The sequence below is a fragment of the Phyllobates terribilis genome, unplaced genomic scaffold (genome assembly GCF_046119375.1).
Source record: "Phyllobates terribilis strain yellow unplaced genomic scaffold, ASM4611937v1 Scaffold_629__1_contigs__length_933511, whole genome shotgun sequence".
NCBI lineage: Eukaryota > Metazoa > Chordata > Amphibia > Anura > Dendrobatidae > Phyllobates > Phyllobates terribilis.
Window position 1 is genome coordinate 276,431 of NW_027363389.1, and position 12,699 is coordinate 289,129.

Below are 12,699 nucleotides of genomic sequence, written 5' to 3' on the forward strand. Positions count from 1 at the left end.
CCCGCTAGTGAGATCCAAGGTAGAGAAGAAGTTAGCAGATCTTAAAGCAGCCAAAGACTCCTCTATCCTTGGTAAGGGGTACGCATCCTTGTGTGTGATACGGTTGATTTTCCGGTAATCTACACACATCCTCATGGTGTTGTCTTTCTTTTTGACTAAGACTAGTGGGGCCTTCCCGGATGCTACAGCTATCCCTGATTACCCCAACCTCCTTCATGTCTCTAAGCATCCCCTTGGCGTGTTGGTAGTGTGCAGGGGGTTCGGGTCGATACCTCTCTTTTATGGGAGGATGGTCTCCCGTGGGGATGTGGTGTTCTACCCCCTTGACTCGCCCGAAGTCTAACGGGTGTTTACTAAACACTCTCTCGTACTCTTGAACCACCCGGTAGACTCCCTGTTTCTGGTGGGAGGGAGGGGAGTCAGTACCCAAATGTAGTTGCTGACACCAATCCTCCATTATTTTCTTAGAGCCGTTACCTTCCTCCGGGTGAGATGGAGGCAAGGGTTCCACAGACTCTATAGAGTTTTGGTTGATGGTATATAATTTGGCTAGCGTGGCATACCGGGGCAGGTATACTTCCCTTTTCCCGATATTTATTATGCGAACGGGCACCCTCCCATGGCGTACATCAACTACCCCCCGGGCTGTCAAAATGGTGGGCCTACGGTCTGAATAGACTGGTTCTACCATTGCCTGGTAATCTCTACCTCTCAGACCAATAGCTGCCCGGCACCAAATCATCATTTCACTTTTCGGGGGCATAGCAATAGGGAAAGGGTCACACATTCTTACGCTACCAATCTCACCGCCGGAGAGTTCCACCTGTTGCCGTCGCATCAGTGCCCGGATCTCTTTCTGGAGCACTCGCTGCTGGCCGGAGCTGGCGTTCTTGGCAACCTGCTGTAAAATGAAAATCACCTCTGCAAGACAATTTTCAATCACATTAGTTCCTAAAGTTATCTTTGGGTGACTCTCGCGCTTGTCAATGTCTACAATGATCAGTCCCTGTGCTGCCAGTTCGACTCTACCGATTTTAATGGTCATCTCTTTAAATCCGATCTGCGGCACGGGTTGACCATTGCTGGCGATGATACTCAAGTCGTCGTCAGGGTAGCGGGTTATATCCGAGTCATTCCAGTACTGCTTGAAGAGCACGTACGGGATGGTGGTGACCTGTGACCCGGTGTCCAGTAGGGCACTCATAGGAATGCCATCCAGTACCACAGGCAAGACTGGACGTCCTCCTACATATTTGTCGCGCCAGTTCGATGGGCCTGGTGATCTTTTTCCTGGGGGTTGGCCCTCTACCCCAGGTTGTGCCAGTTTAAAGGACAGTACCTTGCCATATGTCCGGGTTGATTGCAGCGGCGGCAGATGGGTTGTCTGTCCTCGTTGTACCGGTCGCTGGGTCTTCCTCTGGCCGGTGGGGTCCTCTTTGGTCGACGCCACGGGATGTCCTCCGGTCCGGATGCCAGCTGGATCTTCCCTGGAGTGGAAACCTGTAAAGACTGCACAGTTCGGGTTAGCGCAGCAACGCTTTTAGCTAGCTCTTGGACCTGATGGTGCAGATCTGGAGCCGGGTCATTGTTCAAAGCCTGCGCATCAGCTCCCACTGGCCCTGCCGACAAGGGTGTCGCCTCCTGGTGGTAAGCGGTAGCAGGGCGCCTGTGGGCCACAACGCCACCCGGTGCCGGTTCTCGGAGCACCCGGATGGCTCTGTCCTTGAACTGTGCAAAGTCCAGATGAGGATCCTGTAAGGCTATGGCCCGCAACTGGGTTCGGTGGACATTGCAATATAGTCCCTCTATAAATTGTTCGGTCAACAGCCTGTCCTCGTTTCCCACGCTGTCAGGGTCGGTCTGCTTAATGGCTCTCAGGGCCTCTTGTAGGTTGAGTGCATAGTCCCTTATACTCTCATGTGCTCGCTGCTTGCACCCACAGAATCTAAGCTTAATCTCGGCTGAGGTGCGGGTATCAAAGGTGTCCCTCAGCCGGGTTAGTATCCCTGCGACAGTCCTCCTCCCAGGTGGCCAGGACTTTACCTCCCTTTGGGCTGCCCCGGTTAGTTGGGCCACCAGGATGCTCACTTTTTGCTCTTCTGTGAGGGGGTACACCTGGAAGAGGCTATCCAGCTTCTCTCTAAAGTCATTCAGGGTATGTGACTCCCCTGAGTATTGGGGTAGCCAGGCTGCTCCCGGGATATAGGGCATGGTGAAAGGCATGACTGCAGCAGCGCTGGCGCTGGCGGGGGTTGAGGCAGTGAAGCTCTCCTCCGTATCCGACATCTTCCTCCCCCCTAGTGGACCGTGGCCTACCTTGCGATGATCCTCTTCCGTAGGCCGCGGTTCCGCAGTGGATCGTCAGGGTTGAGGACCTTCCGTCGCGCTCCTGTGACGTCAGCGTCTGCTGGGCTCCTTCCAGGACCTTACGCGACGTCCGGACGTGAGGCGGGGCTTCAGTTCTCGCGCGCTTTCGGAATCCACGCCCCTCTTCTTCCCGCGCGGCGTCTTCAAGATGGCGTCCAACGGCGGGAAAACTCCACGGATGGCGGGAAGAAGGCTGAAGATGGCGCCGGATGGCGGGAAAACTTCACGGATGGCGGGAAGAAGGCTGAAAATGGCGCCGGATGGCGGGAATCTTCACCGATGGCGGGAAGAAGGCTGAAGATGGCGCCGGATGGCGGGAATCTTTACCACAGGTAAGTTTTAAAAGTCTCTTTTTCAGGCACGCAGTACCCGGTGGTTGCGGGCACGAAATCCTGCCGACTACGCCAAAAGTTGACGCGCCCCCTGGGCCATGTTCAGGGGATACCCGGAGCCGGATCTGGATAGGGGTAGTAGTCCTTGTGGCGGTGACCCGGTCCGTGCCCAGGGTGTCAAACTAGGAGGCAGTATATTAGCAGTAGATGTAGGACGACTACGCCACCCGTTGAATGCAGCTATGGAGCTGCCGCTGCAGGGCAGACCGCTGAGGCCGGTGGAAGGATGGTGCAGCGTGGATGGTATAACCCCCAACGGGAGGGGTATGGCCTCAGGGCAGCCGACATGGATGATGGGGGTAGCAGGAACCACTCAGAGACGATGCGGTGTAGTTCAGGGTCTTTACTGGTGACAAAGATAGACCCTCCCGGAGTACTTGCTAGCGATCGGGGCCTGGTCAGTCCTTGAGCAGATGGGATTTCCCCTGGCCAGGCGGAGTTGTAGGCCTTCCCAACTAACTGTACTCTTCTGGCTACCTTGCTAGAGGCGGGTAAAAGTAGCCCACGTCCCTGAGTGTACCGTGTGGTGCTCACCCGTATGGCCGGTGACTCGGGGCCTTCTAATGGCTTCCGCTCCACGATGGCGGTGCTGGTCCCACGCGTGTGACCGTGCCTTCGGGTTTCTGGGCCAGAGGACCTGCAATCCCCTGCCGGTCGTTTTCTGCTGCTGGGTAAAGATTAGTCCCCACAGCCTCGGACTCCGGGTCCGGTGATAACTTCTCAGTCAGGGCGAGCTCTGCAGCTGCCAGCCCCTGACTCCTTGTAGCACTGCTCCCACAGAGCTCCTGTTGTTTCTTCCTATGGCTGCTTCTCTTCTCTCTACTCTAGTCTCTAACCCTGCCTCAGCCCCAGGTTTATATAGGGGAAGTTCTTCCCCTCCCAGGACTGGGCAGGAAGTGTGGCATGCATAGGATTCCTGACCAGGAGACCTCCCACCTGCTCTCAGACATAATATTGCTATTATTGTGGAGACCAGACCCCTGGGGTGCCACATATACATTATATATCATTTACACATACATTTCCAGGAGGTATAACAGAGGGACGATACAATGTAGCGTTTTAGGAAAAGAGGTTTCATACTTATTTTTTGGAGAATACTATTCTTTACTAATACAGACATACCACAAGAACTGACTGCTCCTTTGTAATGGGGTTCTTCACTTTTAATATTGTTTCATGTCATATTGTATATGAATTATTTTATCATTTAATCCTTTTTCATTCTATTTAGCTCTTGCGGTCAATTAAGGATGTAAACGAACCCAAATTTTTGTCTCATGATATTCCTCTGTTCAATGGGATTACCAGTGACCTGTTCCCTGGCATTCAACTTCCGGAAGCCGACTATAAGGTATTAAAATATAATAGTGTCTTAAAGGGGTTTTCCAAGACTTAAAGAGGACTTGTCCCTCGCCATAAATATGTAAATGCCGCTGTTCTCCTGACTCCGGCATTGTTTTTCTTTTCTTCCTGCTCCTCTCCGTTCCTGACATCTGTCACTCTCCTCTAGCCCTTTAAGCCAACTGGGCAAGGCCTTCCTGAAGACTCCCACAGAGAGGACTTGATGACCACGCCCACTTGGCTATTAAAATTATGAACTAGACTTCTATAAAGCGGCTATATCTCAGGAATGGAGAGACGCAGGAGCAAAAGAAAAACAACACCGAATTCAGGAGAACAGCGGCATTTACACCAGGTAATACAATTGCATATTAATGGCAAGTGATAGGTCCTATATAGCGGGCCAGCTATCATTAGGATGACAGTTATCTTTCCCGGCTCCCCCATATTCAGGAATGCTCATTCCTGTTTTCTCTAAGACAGAGTCGCTGCCAGAATCTTATGTCAGCTGCTAATTTCAGGGTCAGAAAGTAAGGATTGGGTGATTAAATTCCAACCGCCCGATTTTTATGTCCCCCAACATAATCTGTCATGAGGCCCCCATACACAGTAGAGGGTAGACCAATCCCATTGAAATCACCCGATCCTGGTCCACTGCTTTGGAATTGTGTTACATGACCTTGTCACTCATCGTCCGGTCCCATTAGTGCAACCTGGGCAGCTGCACAGGGGCACCAGAGGTAAGGGGGCTCACGTATACCTCCAATGCAGGATGATCTGATGTAGAAAAAAAATGGTTAAAACATCTGTGAGTGATTTATCGCTAGTTTAGTTGTAGGTTATGGAGACATTTTTTTTTAGATGAATGAATCGATTCGCAGGAGACTGATCCAATGGCCAGGTGTCATGGGTGCGTCAGATGTGACAGACAGTCGCCCTGCAGTTGGTTGCAGGAGATCCCTTCGTTTGGCATTACGGACATCTTCTTAGCGGTCTCACTGTAGGACCCAGCGGCTACCTCCCTCCTGTTCTAATTGACAATCAGGCCTGGGTGTTTAAATATTTCCAGGTTGCTACACAGAGGTGCCAGTGATATTCACATGACCCCTTGTGAAGGCTTGGAGCAAGTGCAGTTCTTACTTCCTCTCTGGTGCTAAGAGGATGTGTGTGCCATCTCTCTGAAGTCGACTCAAGCTAAGCTACTTCCCCTGTGTCTGTCTCCCCTTGCTGTCTTTAGTTGTCAGTGGGGATCGACTAGTGCTCACCCCCCTTCCCTATCCAGGGTCAAGCGCTAAGGAAATACAGGGATAGGTTCCTGTGCGGCAATTGGTGAGGAACCAATATAGAGTCGGTAGGGGAGACAGGGGGATTGCAGATCAGCCTAGGAGGTCTCCATTTCCCCCTTTCCCTAGTATCTGGGCTCCCTTCCCCTCATCCCTTTGTGTCGCACTTTGTCTTTCCTACACTGTGCGTGACATCAGGTCAGTGGTGGGCACTGAATGAGACCCCTGAGAGCCACCTTATTTCTTCCTGCCCCCCGTCTCTTCTTCAGATTAGCCGGCCTGGCATGACAGTATGGTTGCAGCATGATGTACACCAGGCCATATAATCAGAAGAGGAGCCGGGGATGCCGGCAGCTAAGAGGCGGCTCTCATGGGTCCTGTCCAGCGGCCACAGAATACTGATCTGGTTCCTGAAAATGTATTCTCCCACCTCTAATTGGATCCACTGTAAACAGACTGATGAAATATTTTACCTTCCTTTTGCTCAGGATTTACTGGAATGCGCACAGGAGAGCTGTGCTGGACACAACATCCAGCCCGAGAAGGTCTTCCTGGAGGAAATGATCCAGACGTATGAGATGATGATTGTCAGAAACGGGTAAGCTGTAACTACAGAAGTCCATGGGACGGGGGATTTATTCTTCGCTGTTTCCATTTTATACAATGGACCATGCTGCATTTTGTTTATCCCGTACAGTTTTATGTTGGTTGGAGAGCCGTTCTCTGGAAAAACGAAGGTCCTCCACGTCCTCGCTGATACGCTGTCTCTTATGAATGAGCGAGGGTGCGAAGAAGAAAAAGTGATTTACCGGACAGTGAACCCTAAAGCCATCACCATGGGGCAGCTGTTCGGGCAGTTTGATCCAGTGTCACATGAGGTTTGTCTATGATTGGAATTATTGTTTACTAGATGGTGGCCCGATTCTAACGCATTGTGTATTCTAGAATATGACAAAATCCGACAAACAAGCAAAATGAACAAAAAGCATTGAATTCAATTCTTTCTGATTTTAGAAACTGCATTAAAGAAGGGGTGCACCGGTCCTGGAGATACTGCAATACCAGGTCAATGCGTGGAGTGGACAGAGCAAGCTCTTTTTCCATCTCCCTGTTCTAAAAATCCATTTAATATATGGTCCCCAGATAGGGGACGTATCAGATATTAAACTGATAAGAACAGATTTTTTTTTTTTTTTTTTATACCATTCAGTAAAATTTTTCAAGCAACAATCAATAGTATAAAAACTCATACTACGTTGCCCAGTCTTACATCATAATGGTACTTTCTTTATTTCATATTTATAACTTTATACTGAAACAGTTGTAAGACCTTTTGAATGGACAAAAACTATAAAAACATACCATTGTCATAAAAAATGACAGATCACAACACTTAAACAAGGACTTACTGGTACTTTACCAGTAACCTCCATTTTTTGACTTTCCAAAAACCTTCTGAATCAGAGCCACCACCGCCACGGCTATCCCATAAATAAACTATGTATAACCTTGACAAAACCATCCTAACACAATTATTAACTGAGATTATTTTCCTTTTAAATAAACACAAATTCCTAACGTCCCACAGACTTTCTATTACACATGCCATTATCAACCACAACAATCTCTCTTTCACCCGGCTACTTGCACCCATCCCAAACATTACCACTCTCCAATTTATAAAATTCACGCCCGCTAGTTCCTTGCATAAACCACCCACTCCCTTCCAAACACTCTGAGCATAATCACAATTCCAAACCAAATGCATAACAGTTTCACTCGCCCCACATCCATCCCTCGGACATACCTCTGTTCTAATCAGATCCCTCCTCTTCTGTACCTCTCTCACAGGCAAAATCTCATGCAAACTCATCCATACGATATCACGCTGCCTATTCGATATTCCTTTTATACTCAGGTTCCTCCATACACACAACGCTTCACTCGATCTCAAGCCCCTAATGTTACATTCAAACTCTCTAACTCGCATCCTTCTCCTTACATTCCTTATCACTTTGAAATCACCCATAGGAACATCCAACAAATCATGCTTGACAACAAATTTTTCAACAAACTCATACCACACTGGACATTTAAACGAAACAGGCACTCTTGCATCCCTTCTCATCCATTTCAACCCAAACAACATCCATCCAGCCATATATTTAATCATATAAGCCGTCTTGTTATCCCTACCTAACAGAACAACCACTGTTTTAATAAAATTTAAACCAAGACAAATTTCAAAATTTGGGAAATCCATTCCCCCATGTTCACGTAACTTACACAAATATTCCCTTTTAAGTTTTTCCATCTTACTTCCCCAATAAAACGTAAAAATTAGCTTCTCAATCCGCCTAAAACCCCTATAAGGGGCTGGAAAAACCACTGACACAAAAAGTAACATAGGAAGAATCACTGACTTAATAATAAGGACTTTGCCTGACAATGTCAAGTCCCGCAACCTCCAAAAATTTAACTTCTGTTCAATCCTCTTACCGCATTCATCCCATCTCTCATTCCCTTTCAGATCTTTGTTAAACCACACCCCCAAAACCTTAATAGCACCTTCTTCACATATCACACCATCCATCCTAACACTCGAATCCCCGAAACACTTAAAGCTACACTTCCCCCAATTCACCCTAAAACCAGATGCACCACAAAAGAAATCTAAAAGCAACCTTGCTCGATTCATAGCAGCCATATTATCACTCACCACAACAACATCGTCCATATACCCCATTACCTTTACAGTCTTTCCACCACTCCCTGGGATCAGAAGACCATTCATCACTTTCTCTTTCCGAATCATGCACAACAGGGGCTCAATCACACTTATAAACAGGACAGGGGACAACGGACACCCCTGCCTGACCCCTGATTTTATGCACACCTTCTCACTCAAACATCCATTCACTAACACTTCACTCACCACACCATCATACAAACACCTTATGGCATTCACAAAAACACTAGGAAAACCCATCCTAACTAACACCTCAAACATAAACGCATGCGACACTCTATCAAAAGCTTTCTCAAAATCCACACAAAAAACCATACATTTCCCCTTCCTAAACATACAATCTCCAATTACGTCCCTCAACAACAAGAGGTTATCAGTCATACACCTACCTGGCACCGCGCACACTTGATCATCACCAACCACACTTCCAATCACCCCACGCATACGGTTAGCCAGAATTTTGCTAAAGACTTTATAATCTGCATTGAGTAATGTAATCGGCCTCCAATTACGCAAATTCTTTTTCTCACCCTTCTTATATAGTAAACAACTACTCCTTCTTTCATGGAATTACAAAGTACACCATTCATCCACATATATTGACATACCTCCACAAAATCAACACCAATCACATCCCATGCTTTTACATAAAACTCCACAGGCAACCCATCTTTCCCAGGTGTTTTATTCTTTTTCGCACCATCCACCGCCTTTTTAACCTCATCAAAAACAATATCTTCACTCAAACACTCACGTTCCCCTGATTCAAGCTGACTCTCCAACATACCTAACACATGCTTTTTCAAACCCCCATCCACCCATTTAGACTCAAATAAACTACTATAGAAACTATGTACCTCATCCAACACTTCCCTTCCAACCACAGTCATACCATTATCATTTACAACCTCATCCAACTCATCTTTTTTACTGCACATTTTTTTAAAAAAGTACCTCGTACACTTCTCATCCATATCCAAATGCTCAACTCTCGTCCTAAAAATAATTTCCTTCCCACGCTTTTCCAAAACACGCTTCATCTCATCTCTCGCTCCTCTGAGTTGATCACTAACATCAATTCCTTTCATACTCATTTTATGTAACCACTCAATCCTCATATTTAAATCTTTAAATCTGCCTCTTTCAATTGCTGCTTTTTTATAACCCCACCTCCTAAAAAAAATCTTAATTTCCACTTTCACCCAATCCCACCATACAGTCACATCCACAAAATTATTTTTCCTAGACCTCCACCATTCATACTTACTTTCGGAGTCTCTCATAACCCTAACATCCTCTAACAACCTAACATTTAGCTTCCATACCCCAACACCATGCACCATTTTTTTATCACCTTCAAACATACCCCACAAACATTCATGGTCTGTGAAAGAAAAAACATGCTGTTTAAAAAATTTACACACCAAACCTCTATTTGTATACAGCATGCGGTCAATCCTGGACACTATTCCTCCCCTATCAGCTCTATATGTGGCCGGTGGTGGCTTACTCAAAAATTCCGCTGCATCTAAAAAAGAAAAATCAGATGTAATTTGATTAAGGACCTTACCCGTGACATCAATTTCCCCTTCAGAAACACAATTGAAATCACCAACTAATAATATTGGAATCCTTCCAGGCAAAAATAAACGTATTTTCTCTAATAGTGCTAACCTATCCCCTTTGTTAATTGGACAATACACGTTAACAATTTTCACCCTCCACCCTCTCCCCTTAACCACTGCCATTATACAACGACCTGGCTCCACCACCATATAATTTTCAAAACTTAAATCCCTATTCCCCAACAAAATCCCCACACCATCATTTTTGTTTGTCATTGAACCTGACCAAATGCTATACCCATATACCCAGTCCTTTTCAGGAGGTGACTCTTCAATTCCGCACTCTTGCAGACAGTAAATATTTGCTCCAAGATTTTTTAGTTCTTCCAGTATAGCCAATCTTCTAGGCTTAGATTTTATAAGCCTTACATTTATTGACAGTACACTACAGCCCACGTTGGAGCCCATTTTTTAACCATATTCGGTAAAAAAGAACATACCCCCCACCGAAGAGTCAACCTTTCTCGTCTTGCAACTCGATTCCTGATGTTAAGCAGAGAATGCTGGCCCCCTCCTCCAAAAAAGACCTCCTAGGAGAGGCACTGTAGCTCTCGGGATAGCTCCTATCACTTAAGGGGCTGATGCTCCCAATACTGGCAGGTGAAAAATCTGGCCGGAACTTCTTTGCAGAAGACACATCAGAGTCCTCATCAGGGGGCCTCACCACAGCCCCGGTGAAGTCACCCTGGCCACCACCACCTTCATGAATTGCCTCTGAGCTTTCCAAAGCCAACACCGGCGTTGTGGAGAGTGAACCGCTCACTTCTCCCTCACCACTCACATCAAGCAGAATTGACATGTCTGCAGGCTCTATCTCAACAGCGCTTCCACCAGCAGGATCGGGTGCTTGCTCCATCTCTTCCATGAAGTCCCTTACTGCCTCGATCGCCTCACCAATAGTGGCGGCAGTAGTAGGACGTGGGGACACGGCCTCTGCATATGACCTGGAACGATGGGGACAGTCCTTGAAAGCGTGTCCCTCCTCGCCACATGCATTACAAACCATGGAGTTAGTACACTCCATTGCCAGATGACCCTCTTTATTGCATTTCCCACAAAACTTCTCCACCGTGCAGTCCTCTTGGTAGTGTCCAAAGGATTTACACTTCCTGCAAAAACGCGGAGCACCAGGAAAATACATATACCCTCTATCCCTCCCGATGGCAAAACTGAGGGGAGGGTAGTGGATACCCCCAGGTCCCTGGGGGTCCTCCTGGAACCGTACAAAAAATTTGTGTTTGCCAGTCCACAAGCCCACCTCATTCCTCACCTTGTGTGAGTAGGACACATAGCTGCAATGACGGTTCAGGAATCTAGTAATGTCCTCCACATCCACAAGGGGGTTGTGCATAAACACAATAACTGGCACTTCCCCCTTAGTATACAATACCGTGAATGTAAGCCCATCAAGAGCCGGATGATCCAAGGCTTGCTGATCCTTTAGAGTCTTGAAAAGATTCTGGCAAGCTGCCATACGATCAAGGACTAAAACGTACCGGCCATTCTTTGGGAACTCCTGTAGGCAAATGATGTCTCCACGACCAACATTCAAAATCTTGAAGATGACGACTTCCACCAAGAACCGCAGGTTAAAGAAATTCCTCCTCGACTCCTCAATATCAATGCGAAAAGCATTTTTGACCCGAATATCATCGGTCCCGGCATAGCGAATCTTGACGCCCATTATCACCTCTCGTTTCCTCTGGACCCCCCCCAATAGCAGCAAGCAGCTTAAGCCACCTAAGTGGCGATGCTGCAAGGCCGAGGGGGAGACACTATAGGATCCTTCTGACCAGATACAAGATCTAAGCCAAAAGGCCGAGAAGCGATAACCAGAATTGGTTTCGGACTACGGTGCCACCCAAGGATCCTGAAAAGTCCATTTGTGGAGATGGCCACCTGGACTCCCGTTAAGAAGACATGCTGTCAACCTCTAGATCCCTCACATGCCTGCACTTTTCAGCTTGCTGCTGCTGCAATCCACGCGTTTTAGATCTGCATAACTCCACCTCTTTTAGCACAGCACCCTCACCCCCGGCTGTTCCCACCCGCCTCAACACCGTTGGAAGGGAGGAGAACCAATTAAGGCGGGGGGGGTGGAACGAGCAGCTGTCTACCCTTAGCAGGAGGGTTGCTGATTACTTACCTTTCCTGCTGCTGCTGCTGGCTGTCCAGCAGCAGACTGAAGGTGGCTGCTGCTGTGCGCAGGTATATAAAGGCTCAGAGCCTATTATGACACGCGCAGCCAGCGTTCCATTGCCACATTCCATCTACTGCAGGCGGGATACCTGGATGGCTGAATGTCACTGAGAAGCTCACAGAGACCGCCATAAGCAACAGTTTAAAAGAATGCCACAGACTAATCAACCAAACTTTTTGGGTTGGTTTCTCTTTTATAGTCTGCAGGCATTAAATGAAAGAAGTCAGTGTTCCAGCAGAGGGAGACAACGTTTCACAAAAGGCATTGTAGCAAACCAAAAAAGAAATTTTAAGCGCAGCAGAGTAACCAGCTCACATACCTGTTAGCTCAGGTGAGTTTAAAAGGCTGCTGTTGATAACAAGGGCATTTGCTAAATAGATGGTGTGTGTGCAACAATATACTGAAAGGTCAATTATATTGTGCAGCTTATCTCACCACCTGTAGTTATTTAGGTGAAAGCTCCAAAATGCTTGCCTAATATGTCTGTTTATCCAAAAGGAAGTGAAGAGGGAGAGCTAGAAAGATAGCATTGCGTTACATTACATGGCAATGCAATGCACAGTTGCTGAAGTTGAACCAAAATGAGCTTGTCATCTGGCTTCTGCAACTTTGAACATGAAAAATCCAATGAGGAGAAGAAAAGCAAAGCCAAAGAGTCCATCCCAAAATCCGACAAACAAGCAAAATGAACAAAAAACATTGAATTCAATACTTTCTGATTTTAGAAACTGCATTAAAG

At 47.1% G+C, this 12,699-nt stretch overlaps 1 non-coding gene across 1 annotated transcript; it reads right to left on the reverse strand.

The window, feature by feature from the left end:
• Nucleotides 1–6,414: 6,414 nt before the first annotated feature.
• Nucleotides 6,415–6,606, reverse strand: LOC141234089 (U2 spliceosomal RNA). Its single transcript, XR_012300102.1, has one exon. It is a non-coding gene; the product is annotated as a U2 spliceosomal RNA (small nuclear RNA).
• Between the last annotated feature and the right edge of the window lie 6,093 nt (nt 6,607–12,699).